The sequence below is a fragment of the Hyla sarda genome, chromosome 9, assembly GCF_029499605.1.
Source record: "Hyla sarda isolate aHylSar1 chromosome 9, aHylSar1.hap1, whole genome shotgun sequence".
Lineage (NCBI taxonomy): Eukaryota > Metazoa > Chordata > Amphibia > Anura > Hylidae > Hyla > Hyla sarda.
Window position 1 is genome coordinate 186,280,327 of NC_079197.1, and position 19,136 is coordinate 186,299,462.

At 43.2% G+C, this 19,136-nt stretch overlaps 1 protein-coding gene across 1 annotated transcript in view; it reads right to left on the reverse strand.

Annotated features, from left to right (window-relative positions):
* The window catches only part of TNMD (tenomodulin), a 156,641-nt gene that overhangs the window by 40,586 nt on the left and 96,919 nt on the right, over positions 1-19,136 (reverse strand). The window lies entirely within an intron of this gene.

Sequence of the window (19,136 nt, forward strand, 5' to 3'; positions counted from 1 at the left end):
TGTAACCACATACACCACATACTGTAACCACATACACCACATACTGTAACCACATACACCACATACTGTAACCACATACACCACATACTGTAACCACATACACCACATACTGTAACCACATACACCACATACTGTAACCACATACACCACATACTGTAACCACACACACCACATACTGTAACCACACACACCACATACTGTAACCACATACACCACATACTGTAACCACATACACCACATACTGTAACCACACACACCACATACTGTAACCACATACACCACATACTGTAACCACATACACCACATACTGTAACCACATACACCACATACTGTAACCACATACACCACATACTGTAACCACACACACCACATACTGTAACCACATACACCACATACTGTAACCACATCACACCCACATACTGTAACCACATACACCACATACTGTAACCACAAACACCACATACTGTAACCACATCACACCACATACTGTAACCACACACACCACATACTGTAACCACATACACCACATACTGTAACCACATACACCACATACTGTAACCACATACACCACATACTGTAACCACACACACCACATACTGTAACCACACACACCACATACTGTAACCACACACACCACATACTGTAACCACATACACCACATACTGTAACCACATACACCACATACTGTAACCACATACACCACATACTGTAACCACATACACCACATACTGTAACCACATACACCACATACTGTAACCACACACACCACATACTGTAACCACATACACCACATACTGTAACCACACACACCACATACTGTAACCACACACACCACATACTGTAACCACACACACCACATACTGTAACCACATACACCACATACTGTAACCACATACACCACATACTGTAACCACACACACCACATACTGTAACCACATACACCACATACTGTAACCCACCATACACACACCACATACTGTAACCACACACACCACATACTGTAACCACATACACCACATACTGTAACCACACACACCACATACTGTAACCACATACACCACATACTGTAACCACACACACCACATACTGTAACCACATACACCACATACTGTAACCACATACACCACATACTGTAACCACACACCACATACTGTACCACATACTGTAACCACACACACCACATACTGTAACCACATACACCACATACTGTAACCACATACACCACATACTGTAACCACACACACCACATACTGTAACCACACACACCACATACTGTAACCACACACACCACATACTGTAACCACATACACCACATACTGTAACCACATACACCACATACTGTAACCACACACCACAACTGTACCATACACCACATACTGTAACCACATACACCACATACTGTAACCACATACACCACATACTGTAACCACACACACCACATACTGTAACCACACACACCACATACTGTAACCACACACACCACATACTGTAACCACATACACCACATACTGTAACCACACACACCACATACTGTAACCACATACACCACATACTGTAACCACATACACCACATACTGTAACCACATACACCACATACTGTAACCACACACACCACATACTGTAACCACATACACCACATACTGTAACCACACACACCACATACTGTAACCACATACACCACATACTGTAACCACACACACCACATACTGTAACCACATACACCACATACTGTAACCACATACACCACATACTGTAACCACAAACACCACATACTGTAACCACATACACCACATACTGTAACCACATACACCACATACTGTAACCACACACACCACATACTGTAACCACATACACCACATACTGTAACCACATACACCACATACTGTAACCACATACACCACATACTGTAACCACATACACCACATACTGTAACCACATACACCACATACTGTAACCACACTACACCACATACTGTAACCACATACACCACATACTGTAACCACACACACCACATACTGTAACCACACACACCACATACTGTAACCACACACACCACATACTGTAACCACATACACCACATACTGTAACCACACACACCACATACTGTAACCACACTACACCACATACTGTAACCACATACACCACATACTGTAACCACATACACCACATACTGTAACCACACACACCACATACTGTAACCACATACACCACATACTGTAACCACATACACCACATACTGTAACCACATACACCACATACTGTAACCACACACACCACATACTGTAACCACACACACCACATACTGTAACCACACACACCACATACTGTAACCACACACACCACATACTGTAACCACACACACCACATACTGTAACCACATACACCACATACTGTAACCACACACACCACATACTGTAACCACATACACCACATACTGTAACCACATACACCACATACTGTAACCACACACACCACATACTGTAACCACATACACCACATACTGTAACCACATACACCACATACTGTAACCACACTACACCACATACTGTAACCACACACACCACATACTGTAACCACATACACCACATACTGTAACCACACACACCACATACTGTAACCACATACACCACATACTGTAACCACATACACCACATACTGTAACCACACTACACCACATACTGTAACCACATACACCACATACTGTAACCACATACACCACATACTGTAACCACACACACCACATACTGTAACCACACACCACATACTGTAACCACATACACCACATACTGTAACCACATACACCACATACTGTAACCACACACACCACATACTGTAACCACATACACCACATACTGTAACCACATACACCACATACTGTAACCACACACACCACATACTGTAACCACACACACCACATACTGTAACCACATACACCACATACTGTAACCACATACACCACATACTGTAACCACATACACCACATACTGTAACCACATACACCACATACTGTAACCACACACACCACATACTGTAACCACATACACCACATACTGTAACCACATACACCACATACTGTAACCACATACACCACATACTGTAACCACATACACCACATACTGTAACCACATACACCACATACTGTAACCACATACACCACATACTGTAACCACATACACCACATACTGTAACCACACACACCACATACTGTAACCACATACACCACATACTGTAACCACATACACCACATACTGTAACCACATACACCACATACTGTAACCACACACACCACATACTGTAACCACATACACCACATACTGTAACCACATACACCACATACTGTAACCACATACACCACATACTGTAACCACACACACCACATACTGTAACCACATACACCACATACTGTAACCACATACACCACATACTGTAACCACATACACCACATACTGTAACCACATACACCACATACTGTAACCACATACACCACATACTGTAACCACACACACCACATACTGTAACCACATACACCACATACTGTAACCACATACACCACATACTGTAACCACATACACCACATACTGTAACCACATACACCACATACTGTAACCACATACACCACATACTGTAACCACATACACCACATACTGTAACCACATACACCACATACTGTAACCACATACACCACATACTGTAACCACATACACCACATACTGTAACCACATACACCACATACTGTAACCACATACACCACATACTGTAACCACATACACCACATACTGTAACCACATACACCACATACTGTAACCACATACACCACATACTGTAACCACATACACCACATACTGTAACCACATACACCACATACTGTAACCACATACACCACATACTGTAACCACATACACCACATACTGTAACCACATACACCACATACTGTAACCACATACACCACATACTGTAACCACATACACCACATACTGTAACCACATACACCACATACTGTAACCACACACACCACATACTGTAACCACATACACCACATACTGTAACCACATACACCACATACTGTAACCACATCACCACATACTGTAACCACATACACCACATACTGTAACCACATACACCACATACTGTAACCACATACACCACATACTGTAACCACATACACCACATACTGTAACCACACACACCACATACTGTAACCACACACACCACATACTGTAACCACACACACCACATACTGTAACCACACACACCACATACTGTAACCACATACACCACATACTGTAACCACATACACCACATACTGTAACCACATACACCACATACTGTAACCACATACACCACATACTGTAACCACACACACCACATACTGTAACCACATACACCACATACTGTAACCACATACACCACATACTGTAACCACACACACCACATACTGTAACCACACACACCACATACTGTAACCACATACACCACATACTGTAACCACATACACCACATACTGTAACCACATACACCACATACTGTAACCACATACACCACATACTGTAACCACACACACCACATACTGTAACCACATACACCACATACTGTAACCACACACACCACATACTGTAACCACATACACCACATACTGTAACCACATACACCACATACTGTAACCACATACACCACATACTGTAACCACATACACCACATACTGTAACCACACACACCACATACTGTAACCACACACACCACATACTGTAACCACATACACCACATACTGTAACCACATACACCACATACTGTAACCACACACACCACATACTGTAACCACATACACCACATACTGTAACCACACACACCACATACTGTAACCACACACAACACATACTGTAACCACACACACCACATACTGTAACCACATACACCACATACTGTAACCACACACACCACATACTGTAACCACATACACCACATACTGTAACCACATACACCACATACTGTAACCACACACACCACATACTGTAACCACATACACCACATACTGTAACCACATACACCACATACTGTAACCACACACACCACATACTGTAACCACACTACACACCACATACTGTAACCACACACACCACATACTGTAACCACACACACCACATACTGTAACCACACACACCACATACTGTAACCACACACACCACATACTGTAACCACACACACCACATACTGTAACCACACACACCACATACTGTAACCACATACACCACATACTGTAACCACATACACCACATACTGTAACCACACACACCACATACTGTAACCACACACACCACATACTGTAACCACATACACCACATACTGTAACCACACACACCACATACTGTAACCACATACACCACATACTGTAACCACACACACCACATACTGTAACCACACACACCACATACTGTAACCACATACACCACATACTGTAACCACATACACCACATACTGTAACCACATACACCACATACTGTAACCACATACACCACATACTGTAACCACATACACCACATACTGTAACCACATACACCACATACTGTAACCACATACACCACATACTGTAACCACACACACCACATACTGTAACCACATACACCACATACTGTAACCACACACACCACATACTGTAACCACACACACATACTGTAACACACACACACATACTGTAACCACATACACCACATACTGTAACCACACACACCACATACTGTAACCACATACACCACATACTGTAACCACATACACCACATACTGTAACCACACACACCACATACTGTAACCACATACACCACATACTGTAACCACATACACCACATACTGTAACCACACACACCACATACTGTAACCACATACACCACATACTGTAACCACATACACCACATACTGTAACCACATACACCACATACTGTAACCACATACACCACATACTGTAACCACATACACCACATACTGTAACCACACACACCACATACTGTAACCACACACACCACATACTGTAACCACATACACCACATACTGTAACCACATACACCACATACTGTAACCACACACACCACATACTGTAACCACACACACCACATACTGTAACCACACACACCACATACTGTAACCACACACACCACATACTGTAACCACACACACCACATACTGTAACCACATACACCACATACTGTAACCACATACACCACATACTGTAACCACATACACCACATACTGTAACCACATACACCACATACTGTAACCACACACACCACATACTGTAACCACATACACCACATACTGTAACCACATACACCACATACTGTAACCACACACACCACATACTGTAACCACATACACCACATACTGTAACCACACACACCACATACTGTAACCACACACACCACATACTGTAACCACACACACCACATACTGTAACCACATACACCACATACTGTAACCACACACACCACATACTGTAACCACACACACCACATACTGTAACCACACACACCACATACTGTAACCACATACACCACATACTGTAACCACATACACCACATACTGTAACCACACACACCACATACTGTAACCACACACACCACATACTGTAACCACATACACCACATACTGTAACCACATACACCACATACTGTAACCACACACACCACATACTGTAACCACATACACCACATACTGTAACCACATACACCACATACTGTAACCACACACACCACATACTGTAACCACATACACCACATACTGTAACCACACACACCACATACTGTAACCACAACACCACATACTGTAACCACATACACCACATACTGTAACCACATACACCACATACTGTAACCACACACACCACATACTGTAACCACATACACCACATACTGTAACCACACACACCACATACTGTAACCACATACACCACATACTGTAACCACATACACCACATACTGTAACCACATACACCACATACTGTAACCACATACACCACATACTGTAACCACACACACCACATACTGTAACCACACACACCACATACTGTAACCACATACACCACATACTGTAACCACATACACCACATACTGTAACCACACACACCACATACTGTAACCACATACACCACATACTGTAACCACACACACCACATACTGTAACCACACACACCACATACTGTAACCACATACACCACATACTGTAACCACATACACCACATACTGTAACCACACACACCACATACTGTAACCCACACACCACATACTGTAACCACATACACCACATACTGTAACCACATCACCACATACTGTAACCACACACACCACATACTGTAACCACATACACCACATACTGTAACCACATACACCACATACTGTAACCACATACACCACATACTGTAACCACACACACCACATACTGTAACCACACACACCACATACTGTAACCACATACACCACATACTGTAACCACATACACCACATACTGTAACCACATACACCACATACTGTAACCACACACACCACATACTGTAACCACACACACCACATACTGTAACCACATACACCACATACTGTAACCACATACACCACATACTGTAACCACATACACCACATACTGTAACCACATACACCACATACTGTAACCACATACACCACATACTGTAACCACATACACCACATACTGTAACCACATACACCACATACTGTAACCACATACACCACATACTGTAACCACATACACCACATACTGTAACCACATACACCACATACTGTAACCACATACACCACATACTGTAACCACATACACCACATACTGTAACCACATACACCACATACTGTAACCACACACACCACATACTGTAACCACACATACACCACATACTGTAACCACACACACCACATACTGTAACCACACACACCACATACTGTAACCACATACACCACATACTGTAACCACATACACCACATACTGTAACCACACACACCACATACTGTAACCACACACACCACATACTGTAACCACATACACCACATACTGTAACCACATACACCACATACTGTAACCACATACACCACATACTGTAACCACACACACCACATACTGTAACCACAACACCACATACTGTAACCACATACACCACATACTGTAACCACATACACCACATACTGTAACCACACACACCACAATACTGTAACCACACACACCACATACTGTAACCACATACACCACATACTGTAACCACACACACCACATACTGTAACCACACACACCACATACTGTAACCACAACACCACATACTGTAACCACATACACCACATACTGTAACCACATACACCACATACTGTAACCACACACACCACATACTGTAACCACACACACCACATACTGTAACCACATACACCACATACTGTAACCACATACACCACATACTGTAACCACACACACCACATACTGTAACCACACACACCACATACTGTAACCACATACACCACATACTGTAACCACACACACCACATACTGTAACCACACACACCACATACTGTAACCACATACACCACATAACTGTAACCACATCACACCACATACTGTAACCACACACACCACATACTGTAACCACATACACCACATACTGTAACTCACATACACCACATACTGTAACCACATACACCACATACTGTAACCACACACACCACATACTGTAACCACACACACCACATACTGTAACCACATACACCACATACTGTAACCCACATACACCCACATACTGTAACCACACACACCACATACTGTAACCACACACACCACATACTGTAACCACATACACCACATACTGTAACCACATACACCACATACTGTAACCACACACACCACATACTGTAACCACACACACCACATACTGTAACCACATACACCACATACTGTAACCACATACACCACATACTGTAACCACACTACACCACATACTGTAACCACATACACCACATACTGTAACCACACACACCACATACTGTAACCACACACACCACATACTGTAACCACAACACCACATACTGTAACCACATACACCACATACTGTAACCACAACACCACATACTGTAACCACACACACCACATACTGTAACCACACACACCACATACTGTAACCACATACACCACATACTGTAACCACACACCACATACTGTAACCACACACACCACATACTGTAACCACACACACCACATACTGTAACCACATACACCACATACTGTAACCACACACACCACATACTGTAACCACATACACCACATACTGTAACCACACACACCACATACTGTAACCACACACACCACATACTGTACCTACACACATACTGTAACCACATACACCACATACTGTAACCACACACACCACATACTGTAACCACACACACCACATACTGTACCACATACCCACTACTTACCACATACACCACATACTGTAACCACACACACCACATACTGTAACCTACACACACCACATACTGTAACCACATACACCACATACTGTAACACATACACCACATACTGTAACCACATACACCACATACTGTAACCACATACACCACATACTGTAACCACATACACCACATACTGTAACCACACACACCACATACTGTAACCACATACACCACATACTGTAACCACATACACCACATACTGTAACCACATACACCACATACTGTAACCACACACAACCACATACTGTAACCACACACACCACATACTGTAACCACATACACCACATACTGTAACCACACACACCACATACTGTAACCACATACACCACATACTGTAACCACATACACCACATACTGTAACCACACACACCACATACTGTAACCACACACACCACATACTGTAACCACACACACCACATACTGTAACCACACACACCACATACTGTAACCACACACACCACATACTGTAACCACATACACCACATACTGTAACCACACACACCACATACTGTAACCACACTACACCACATACTGTAACCACATACACCACATACTGTAACCACATACACCACATACTGTAACCACATACACCACATACTGTAACCACATACACCACATACTGTAACCACATACACCACATACTGTAACCACATACACCACATACTGTAACCACATACACCACATACTGTAACCACATACACCACATACTGTAACCACATACACCACATACTGTAACCACACACACCACATACTGTAACCACACACACCACATACTGTAACCACACACACCACATACTGTAACCACACACACCACATACTGTAACCACATACACCACATACTGTAACCACATACACCACATACTGTAACCACATACACCACATACTGTAACCACATACACCACATACTGTAACCACATACACCACATCCACATACTGTAACCACACACACCACATACTGTAACCACATACACCACATACTGTAACCACATACACCACATACTGTAACCACATACACCACATACTGTAACCACATACACCACATACTGTAACCACATACACCACATACTGTAACCACACACACCACATACTGTAACCACACACACCACATACTGTAACCACACACACCACATACTGTAACCACATACACCACATACTGTAACCACACACACCACATACTGTAACCACATACACCACATACTGTAACCACACACACCACATACTGTAACCACATACACCACATACTGTAACCACATACACCACATACTGTAACCACATACACCACATACTGTAACCACATACACCACATACTGTAACCACATACACCACATACTGTAACCACATACACCACATACTGTAACCACTTACACCACATACTGTAACCACACACACCACATACTGTAACCACATACACCACATACTGTAACCACATACACCACATACTGTAACCACATACACCACATACTGTAACCACACACACCACATACTGTAACCACACACACCACATACTGTAACCACACACACCACATACTGTAACCACACACACCACATACTGTAACCACATACACCACATACTGTAACCACATACACCACATACTGTAACCACATACACCACATACTGTAACCACATACACCACATACTGTAACCACTTACACCACATACTGTAACCACACACACCACATACTGTAACCACACACACCACATACTGTAACCACATACACCACATACTGTAACCACATACACCACATACTGTAACCACATACACCACATACTGTAACCACATACACCACATACTGTAACCACATACACCACATACTGTAACCACATACACCACATACTGTAACCACACACACCACATACTGTAACCACATACACCACATACTGTAACCACACACACCACATACTGTAACCACACACACCACATACTGTAACCACACACACCACATACTGTAACCACATACACCACATACTGTAACCACATACACCACATACTGTAACCACACACACCACATACTGTAACCACACACACCACATACTGTAACCACACTACACCACATACTGTAACCACATACACCACATACTGTAACCACACACACCACATACTGTAACCACACACACCACATACTGTAACCACATACACCACATACTGTAACCACACACACCACATACTGTAACCACACACACCACATACTGTAACCACACACACCACATACTGTAACCACACACACCACATACTGTAACCACACACACCACATACTGTAACCACACACACCACATACTGTAACCACACACACCACATACTGTAACCACACACACCACATACTGTAACCACATACACCACATACTGTAACCACACACACCACATACTGTAACCACACACACCACATACTGTAACCACATACACCACATACTGTAACCACACACACCACATACTGTAACCACACACACCACATACTGTAACCACACACACCACATACTGTAACCACATACACCACATACTGTAACCACACACACCACATACTGTAACCACATACACCACATACTGTAACCACACACACCACATACTGTAACCACACACACCACATACTGTAACCACATACACCACATACTGTAACCACATACACCACATACTGTAACCACACACACCACATACTGTAACCACACACACCACATACTGTAACCACATACACCACATACTGTAACCACATACACCACATACTGTAACCACATACACCACATACTGTAACCACATACACCACATACTGTAACCACATACACCACATACTGTAACCACATACACCACATACTGTAACCACACACACCACATACTGTAACCACATACACCACATACTGTAACCACATACACCACATACTGTAACCACATACACCACATACTGTAACCACACACACCACATACTGTAACCACACACACCACATACTGTAACCACACACACCACATACTGTAACCACATACACCACATACTGTAACCACACACACCACATACTGTAACCACACACACCACATACTGTAACCACATACACCACATACTGTAACCACACACACCACATACTGTAACCACATACACCACATACTGTAACCACACACACCACATACTGTAACCACATACACCACATACTGTAACCACATACACCACATACTGTAACCACACACACCACATACTGTAACCACACACACCACATACTGTAACCACATACACCACATACTGTAACCACATACACCACATACTGTAACCACACACACCACATACTGTAACCACACACACCACATACTGCTAACCACACACACCACATACTGTAACCACACACACCACATACTGTAACCACACACACCACATACTGTAACCACACACACCACATACTGTAACCACACACACCACATACTGTAACCACATACACCACATACTGTAACCACATACACCACATACTGTAACCACATACACCACATACTGTAACCACATACACCACATACTGTAACCACATACACCACACACACCACATACTGTAACCACACACACCACATACTGTAACCACATACACCACATACTGTAACCACATACACCACATACTGTAACCACATACACCACATACTGTAACCACACACACCACATACTGTAACCACACACACCACATACTGTAACCACATACACCACATACTGTAACCACATACACCACATACTGTAACCACATACACCACATACTGTAACCACACACACCACATACTGTAACCACACACACCACATACTGTAACCACACACACCACATACTGTAACCACACACACCACATACTGTAACCACATACACCACATACTGTAACCACATACACCACATACTGTAACCACTTACACCACATACTGTAACCACACTACACCACATACTGTAACCACATACACCACATACTGTAACCACACACACCACATACTGTAACCACATACACCACATACTGTAACCACATACACCACATACTGTAACCACATACACCACATACTGTAACCACTTACACCACATACTGTAACCACATACACCACATACTGTAACCACATACACCACATACTGTAACCACACACACCACATACTGTAACCACATACACCACATACTGTAACCACACACACCACATACTGTAACCACATACACCACATACTGTAACCACTTACACCACATACTGTAACCACATACACCACATACTGTAACCACATACACCACATACTGTAACCACACACACCACATACTGTAACCACATACACCACATACTGTAACCACACACACCACATACTGTAACCACACACACCACATACTGTAACCACACACACCACATACTGTAACCACATACACCACATACTGTAACCACATACACCACATACTGTAACCACATACACCACATACTGTAACCACACACACCACATACTGTAACCACACACACCACATACTGTAACCACACACACCAACATACTGTAACCACACACACCACATACTGTAACCACATACACCACATACTGTAACCACACACACCACATACTGTAACCACACACACCACATACTGTAACCACATACACCACATACTGTAACCACATACACCACATACTGTAACCACATACACCACATACTGTAACCACACACACCACATACTGTAACCACACACACCACATACTGTAACCACACACACCACATACTGTAACCACATACACCACATACTGTAACCACATACACCACATACTGTAACCACACAACACCACATACTGTAACCACACACACCACATACTGTAACCACACACACCACATACTGTAACCACACACACCACATACTGTAACCACACACACCACATACTGTAACCACACACACCACATACTGTAACCACACACACCACATACTGTAACCACACACACCACATACTGTAACCACATACACCACATACTGTAACCACACACACCACATACTGTAACCACATACACCACATACTGTAACCACATACACCACATACTGTAACCACATACACCACATACTGTAACCACATACACCACATACTGTAACCACATACACCACATACTGTAACCACACACACCACATACTGTAACCACATACACCACATACTGTAACCACATACACCACATACTGTAACCACACACACCACATACTGTAACCACACACACCACATACTGTAACCACACACACCACATACTGTAACCACACACACCACATACTGTAACCACATACACCACATACTGTAACCACATACACCACATACTGTAACCACATACACCACATACTGTAACCACATACACCACATACTGTAACCACACACACCACATACTGTAACCACACACACCACATACTGTAACCACACACACCACATACTGTAACCACAACACACCACATACTGTAACCACACACACCACATACTGTAACCACACACACCACATACTGTAACCACATACACCACATACTGTAACCACATACACCACATACTGTAACCACATACACCACATACTGTAACCACACACACCACATACTGTAACCACACACACCACATACTGTAACCACACACACCACATACTGTAACCACACACACCACATACTGTAACCACACACACCACATACTGTAACCACATACACCACATACTGTAACCACACACACCACATACTGTAACCACACACACCACATACTGTAACCACATACACCACATACTGTAACCACATACACCACATACTGTAACCACACACACCACATACTGTAACCACATACACCACATACTGTAACCACATACACCACATACTGTAACCACATACACCACATACTGTAACCACACACACCACATACTGTAACCACACACACCACATACTGTAACCACACACACCACATACTGTAACCACATACACCACATACTGTAACCACACACACCACATACTGTAACCACACACACCACATACTGTAACCACACACACCACATACTGTAACCACACACACCACATACTGTAACCACACACACCACATACTGTAACCACACACACCACATACTGTAACCACACACACCACATACTGTAACCACACACACCACATACTGTAACCACACACACCACATACTGTAACCACACACACCACATACTGTAACCACACACACCACATACTGTAACCACACACACCACATACTGTAACCACACACACCACATACTGTAACCACATACACCACATACTGTAACCACACACACCACATACTGTAACCACACACACCACATACTGTAACCACACACACCACATACTGTAACCACACACACCACATACTGTAACCACACACACCACATACTGTAACCACACACACCACATACTGTAACCACACACACCACATACTGTAACCACATACACCACATACTGTAACCACATACACCACATACTGTAACCACATACACCACATACTGTAACCACATACACCACATACTGTAACCACATACACCACATACTGTAACCACATACACCACATACTGTAACCACATACACCACATACTGTAACCACATACACCACATACACCACATACTGTAACCACACACACCACATACTGTAACCACACACACCACATACTGTAACCACATACACCACATACTGTAACCACATACACCACATACTGTAACCACACACACCACATACTGTAACCACATACACCACATACTGTAACCACATACACCACATACTGTAACCACACACACCACATACTGTAACCACACACACCACATACTGTAACCACACACACCACATACTGTAACCACACACACCACATACTGTAACCACATACACCACATACTGTAACCACATACACCACATACTGTAACCACATACACCACATACTGTAACCACATACACCACATACTGTAACCACATACACCACATACTGTAACCACACACACCACATACTGTAACCACACACACCACATACTGTAACCACATACACCACATACTGTAACCACATACACCACATACTGTAACCACATACACCACATACTGTAACCACATACACCACATACTGTAACCACACACACCACATACTGTAACCACATACACCACATACTGTAACCACATACACCACATACTGTAACCACATACACCACATACTGTAACCACATACACCACATACACCACATACTGTAACCACACACACCACATACTGTAACCACATACACCACATACTGTAACCACATACACCACATACTGTAACCACATACACCACATACTGTAACCACATACACCACATACTGTAACCACACACACCACATACTGTAACCACACACACCACATACTGTAACCACACACACCACATACTGTAACCACACACACCACATACTGTAGCCACACACACCACATACTGTAACCACACACACCACATACTGTAACCACATACACCACATACTGTAACCACATACACCACATACTGTAACCACATACACCACATACTGTAACCACATACACCACATACTGTAACCACATACACCACATACTGTAACCACACACACCACATACTGTAACCACACACACCACATACTGTAACCACACACACCACATACTGTAACCACACACACCACATACTGTAACCACACACACCACATACTGTAACCACATACACCACATACTGTAACCACACACACCACATACTGTAACCACACACACCACATACTGTAACCACATACACCACATACTGTAACCACACACACCACATACTGTAACCACACACACCACATACTGTAACCACATACACCACATACTGTAACCACATACACCACATACTGTAACCACATACACCACATACTGTAACCACATACACCACATACTGTAACCACACACACCACATACTGTAACCACACACACCACATACTGTAACCACATACACCACATACTGTAACCACACACACCACATACTGTAACCACACACACCACATACTGTAACCACATACACCACATACTGTAACCACACACACCACATACTGTAACCACACACACCACATACTGTAACCACACACACCACATACTGTAACCACATACACCACATACTGTAACCACATACACCACATACTGTAACCACATACACCACATACTGTAACCACGTACACCACATACTGTAACCACACACACCACATACTGTAACCACACACACCACATACTGTAACCACATACACCACATACTGTAACCACACACACCACATACTGTAACCACATACACCACATACTGTAACCACATACACCACATACTGTAACCACATACACCACATACTGTAACCACATACACCACATACTGTAACCACATACACCACATACTGTAACCACATACACAACAATGGTGAGTGTACAATATCAAAGTGTCCGCAGCCCTCCGCCTTCAAGTAATAGTAGAAAAGAGGTAGTTTCAGAGTGGACGCCGGCTCAACGAGGCGCTGGACACAGACAGCAATCGGTAGGTTAAATCAAGGGTGTTTAATTTTCCCAGAATGCAACGCGTTTCACTGCATAAGCAGCTTCATCAGGCATAGGTGAGAACAGCAGAGTGGTGCATTTTATCCTAACACAAATTAGTCACAGCAGGAATAATTACCGCCGACCAATGAGTGCTAAAAAAATGCATTTACAAGTAGACTCAAAGGTTACAATTTGAAATAAAACCTAACAATGTATCTATGCAGCATGTGAACATATTTAAAAAAAAGGCAAATAGATAATATCATATACGATTGGGGTGTCCCAGCGCCAGATGGCCTCCGTTGCTTTGTGGTGAGGTCCCCAAAGTCAGAGTCCCTGGGTGTAGGTGGGGTCCTAATCCTTAGCTAGCCCCTTCTCACCCCTTTTGTAAGTAAAATTATTTAAATATAATGTATATATTTATATAGTAAGTGTACTTACCTAATAAGCGTCGCAGGACCTGCGGGTCACGTGATGCGTTCCAAAGACTCTATGGTTTGTAGTTCAAGGACCTTTGGAGGAAGTCAGGTGTTTACCCATCAGGCTATGTAACGGTGAGTGACAGCAGACTTGGATCAATCCAAAACGGCCCCGCCCCTGCCCATATAAGGGAGCGGAGGCCATTTCTCTTTCTCTTTCCTCGTGGGCTGTTGTTAGAGAAGGATCTGCGCTGCTGTCATCAGTGAGTTAGGCCCGAGCCTTGCGGCGACAGCTGATCTTTACAAAACTGTGAGTGTAATCAATCCCTACGCACTCTGCAAGATCTCCGGACCATATCTAACCCCTAAATCCGGACGGAAATTACCCTAAATTCTGAGACTTATATCAAAAGTCAAGGTCCACAACAACTTTCAGTCACTGAAGTGTATGGAGACTGTATTAATGAGACTGTTACTGTTCATTGGATGTACCGCAAGTCTTTAACCCCTTAATGACGCAGGACGTATATTTACGTCCTGTGCCGGCTCCCGCGATATGAAGCGGGATCGTGCCGCGATCCAGCATCATATCGCGTCGGTCCCAGCGCTCATCAACAGCTGGGACCCGCGGCTAATACCACACATCGCCGATCGCGTCGATGTGCGGTATTAACCCTTTAGAAGCGGCGGTCAAAGCTGACCGCCGCTTCTAAAGCGAAAGTGAAAATGACCCGGCTGCTCAGTCGGGCTGTTCGGGACCGCCGCGGTGAAATTGCGGTGTC